We start from the raw sequence: 4,599 nt of genomic DNA, 5'->3' as shown, positions 1-4,599 counted from the left end.
GGTAGATGGCAGTACTGTGCACACAAAGTCCAAGGCCCTGCCTTCCACTTGCACTCCCTCAGCAGTGCTTCCAACTCTTTGCAGCCCTCCGCACACACATCCAGAAGGCGGGCAAACACAGGAGACGGCACTTCTGATAAAGGCTCCTGTGTGGATGGTGGTGGCCGGAGGTGGAGGTCGTCAGGGACTCTGCCTGCTGTAACACCCCACATGCTGGTGCACAGGGACATTCGGTGGATACTTTTGTCTTGGCTTGACCTTCCTATTTCCTGCCAAACGATGGCCCCATCTTCTTCAAACATGAAGAACACTTTCTCTTGGAAGGCTCCTAGATGTCGATATAGATTAGTAAAAGTTCTGGTAAGCTGTAAGTAACTTACTTTTGATCAACCTGCATGTTCCTATTGAATTTTTATTTGTCAATCTCTCTTCAGCCTGCATGCTCCTGGAAGGCTTACAGGGTCCCATCTTTTGTGCCTCTTAACATGTGAGTTTCTGGTATGGTTGTCCTTACAAAGAAGAAACATGATCAGAACTCCCTCCTCTTCTCTCCTCCACCTCTAAATTTTCTGGCTGGCGCTCATCCATTCCTTTTTCCCCCATCTCAGGAGGTGGGCTCCTTTTCTTGTTGAACATGAATGCCTACACCTCTGCTCTGGGGCCAGCTCCTTCTGTCCCCCAGGGACCTTGTTCCATCCATTGTCTCCAACTCTCTCTCCACCTGTCCTTCTCCACTGGATCTTTCCCTCAGCATGTGCATGTGCGCATTTGCTTGTTTCTCTTACTTAAAAGAAATCCACCCTTTCTTGACCCAAACCTCCTTTCTCTTCTGTTCATATCAAAGCTCTTAGAAAAAGGAAGCCATGCTCAAAGTTAGTTGTTTCATTATCTGTTCTTGTAACAAAAGATCTTATTAATCCTTATTTTAACTTATTTATTTCAAAGCAAACATAGTCCTATTAATTTTTTTTTTTTTTTTTGCTTGTAAAAGCCATACATTCTCATTTAAAAGTTTAGTCAACACACAGAGAAAATCAAAAGTGGTAATAATGGATAACCCCAGAATTCAGAGACTACGGCCATAGCACTGCAGGCACTGCACCAACAATCATGTTCCTCCGTCTTCCTTTGTGGCAAACTTTAGGTACTGACCTCAACTCACACGTGCTGCAGTTACAGACATATCCAGAAGACCCTTTTATGCTCTTAAAATTAGTAAAGACCTCCAGAAACTTTAGTCCCTGCACATTGCATCTATTGAGATTTATCATATTCAATGTTAAAAGAAAGTTTAAAATATTTTATTTACGAATTCATTAAGAATAACAATAATACATTTGTTACAGACTGCCATAAATAATATTTTAATGACAAAATAATAAATATGCTTTTCAGAACAAAAAATATTTGGTGAGAGGAATGGGATGTTTTACATTTTTACACATTTTTATATGTCTAGCATAATAGACGACTGGACTTTAATGCCTTCTGCATTTAAATTGTTGTGATATGTTGTTCAATATATGAAAAAAATCTGATCTCACATACAAGTGCTTAGAAAAAGGAGGAATATTTTAATAATTTTGATAACACTTTAGCGTAATTGTTGATATTCTGATGTGGTATAACATCAAAATTCAAGAAGTGGTAGTTTCATATCTATGAACTTTTTGTACTTTCTCTACACTTGTGAGAGAATGAAAATAAAAAAGGCAAAAAAATCTTATTATGAACATAATTGTGACCTCAGAGGCCTCCAGATAGGGCTCTGAGGTACCCAGGGGATCCCCATAGCACAATTTGAGGGCCACTGGTCCAGGCCACTGATACCATTTCCTTTACCAGTGACTCAGGAAGTACATGTGACCCAGTTCAGATGAAGGAGACATAATGGGATTTTTCAACCTACTTGAAAATGTCTCCTTAAACATAAAAAGGGCCCCATAGGAAGACAGAGCATGCTGCTTCTGCTCGTCAGTGTCATGTTTTCGTGTGCATCTTGGCTTTGAAAGGGAGGTTGCCTGAGGATGGCTGAGCAGATGCCATTGAGCCACAGGGCTGACCGCCTCAAGTTACCTTGACTCAGGACTTAAAGTTTTGTGAAATTAACTTTGACTTAAGGAAAGAAGGAAGAAAGGAATAAGGGGAGGAAGAAAGGAAAAAAGGTAGGACCTTTTGGTAGATATCCTTCCAGACTTTTTTCTAAATGTTTATATATTTAGAGGTTGATATTCATTCATCTCTGTGTGCCAAGCACTTAGCTCAGTGTAATGCCTGGCACAACTCAGTGATTAATAGATGTTCTTCAAAGGAATGAATAATTGAATATGTGGTGTTTATTGACTGACGACGATTTCCTCTTATTCTGTTCTTTGTCAGGATGAACAAAAGCAGATGACTCTAAGAATGGCAGGTTTCCTGGGTGCTGTGAAGCATACCTAAACAGATAGCTGCAAAGAAGGATCTTTTCTCTATTTCAAGACGTGAACACTGCCCCATCCCCACTCCCGGTATTTTGTACCCTAAACGAAATTGGGCATTTGCCTGATATAACCTGAAAAATGTGGCGCGTTACACTTTACACAGTGATTTATAGTTTACCGACTGCTTTTACGATGGTCTCATTTAGTTTTCCAAGATAAAGCTGTGATATAGTGCTATTATTCCCCTTTTCTTTTTTTTTTTTTTTTGAGACGGAGTCTCGCTCTGTCGCCCAGGCTGGAGTGCAGTGGCGCGATCTCGGCTCACTGCAAGCTCCGCCTCCCGGGTTCACGCCATTCTCCCGCCTCAGCCTCCGAGTAGCTGGGACTACAGGCGCCCGCCACCACGCCCGGCTAGTTTTTTGTATTTTTAGTAGAGACGGGGTTTCACCGTGTTAGCCAGGATGGTCTCGATCTCCTGACCTCGTGATCCACCCGCCTCGGCCTCCCAAAGTGCTGGGATTACAGGCTTGAGCCACCGCGCCCGGCCTTTCCCCTTTTCAAAAAGAGGAAATGGCAGACATGTGAGGGTAAGTGAGTGGTCACACACTAGTCAGCAGTAGAACCAGGACTAGAATTGCAAGCCCAGTGTTCTCGAGGGTTGAGCCCCAGGAAACTGTGTCCTGGGCTTTGCCATCATGGGGATTTGCCCGAGTGCCCTCAGGCAGGGGAGGGATGGAGTGCAGAGACAACTGGCCTTCATCCTTTGTCCCAGGCCCTGCCCTCTGGGAAGTCCAGGACTGGAGAGCCGCAAGGGTGACATTGTGATCCACTTCAGTTGAATGGCAGTAAAATGATCAAGCCCTTGTTCTGAATGACTTTACCTGGAGGTGATGTCTTCCGCTAGACTGACTGTGACATTAAAAATGGATGAGACCAGGGACATTTCCCACCCAGAGCTCAACAGAAACTGGCAAGTGTCAAATTTGAAATTTTGCACTGCAACTCACAGGCGTCTACTGACCTAAGACTTGGAAACAATCCAAGACTAAATGTTGACAACTAACTCAGGGAGAGAGAGGGAGAATATAAAATGCCAGGGCATGGCAGCAGCAAAGGGCCTTGGGTCTTTACCTGCCGTTGTGGGCAAGTAGAAAATAATCCATGCAGGATTCAAGACCTGCCTTCTCATCCTGACCCTGTGCAATGATTGGAATGCGTCCCCTTCAAAATTCAGGTGTTGCAAATGTGATAGCAGCAGAAGCTGGGACCTATAAGAGGTGATGAGGTCCTGAAGGCTTCTCTCTCATTAGTGGGATTAAGGCCCTTGTAAAGAGGCTTCACTGCAGCTTCAGGTTAGCTTGCCCTTCTGCCTCCTTAGGCACGTGAAGGCGGGATGTGAAGACGGGATGGAAGATGCCCACCAGACCATCTAGCTGGTGCCTAGATCTTGGAGTTCTCGGCCTCTGGACTGTAAGAAATACATTTCTGTTCTTCATAAGTTATCCAGGCTCAGGTATCCTGCTGTAGCAGCACAAATGAATGAAGACACCCGCCACTGTGTTGTGTGACTGAGCAGATGGTTTCCCCTCTCCAGAACTAAGTTTTTCTTTAACTTTTAAAAAGAAATTAAGGGCTGGATCACCTGACATCGAGAGCTCGAGACCAGCCTGGCCAACACAGTGAAACCCTGTCCCTACTAAAAAGCACAAAAATTAGCCAGGTGTGGTGGCAGGTGCCTGTAATCCCAGCTACTTGGGAGGCTGAGGCAGGAGAATTGCTTGAACCCAGGAGGTGGATGTTGCAGTGAGCTGAAATCGTGCCGCTGCACTCCAGCCTGGATGACTGAGCAAGACTCCGTCTCAAAAAAAAAAAAACAGATAAGAACTAGATGGTCTCACAAGCAAGATGACATCTGAAAGCACAAGGAGCAGCCACATAAACTTAAGTCCATTAAAAAAAAAAAAAAGGATGGGCATGGTGGCTTATGCCTGTGATCTCAGCACTTTGGGGAGCCAAAGTCAGAGGATTGCTTGAGCCAAGGAGTCCAAGACCAGCCTAGGCAACATACCAAGACTTCATCGCTACAAAAAATTTTTAAAATTAGCCAGGCATAGTGGTGCATGTCTGTAATCACAGCTACTTGGGAGGCTGAGGTGGGAGGATTGCTTGAGCCCGG

At 44.4% G+C, this 4,599-nt stretch overlaps 1 long non-coding RNA gene across 1 annotated transcript; it reads left to right on the top strand.

Moving 5' to 3' along the window:
- The first annotated feature begins 2,079 nt into the window (after positions 1-2,079).
- Positions 2,080-4,110, top strand: LOC110741296. Its single transcript, XR_002517264.2, has 3 exons — positions 2,080-2,165; positions 2,380-2,510; positions 3,196-4,110. It is a non-coding gene; the product is annotated as an uncharacterized LOC110741296 (long non-coding RNA).
- Positions 4,111-4,599: the final 489 nt, after the last annotated feature.

This window comes from Papio anubis, chromosome 12, assembly GCF_008728515.1.
Source record: "Papio anubis isolate 15944 chromosome 12, Panubis1.0, whole genome shotgun sequence".
NCBI lineage: Eukaryota > Metazoa > Chordata > Mammalia > Primates > Cercopithecidae > Papio > Papio anubis.
The sequence above is the reverse complement of the archived record's forward strand: the minus strand, read 5'-3'. Positions and strand labels throughout refer to the sequence as shown.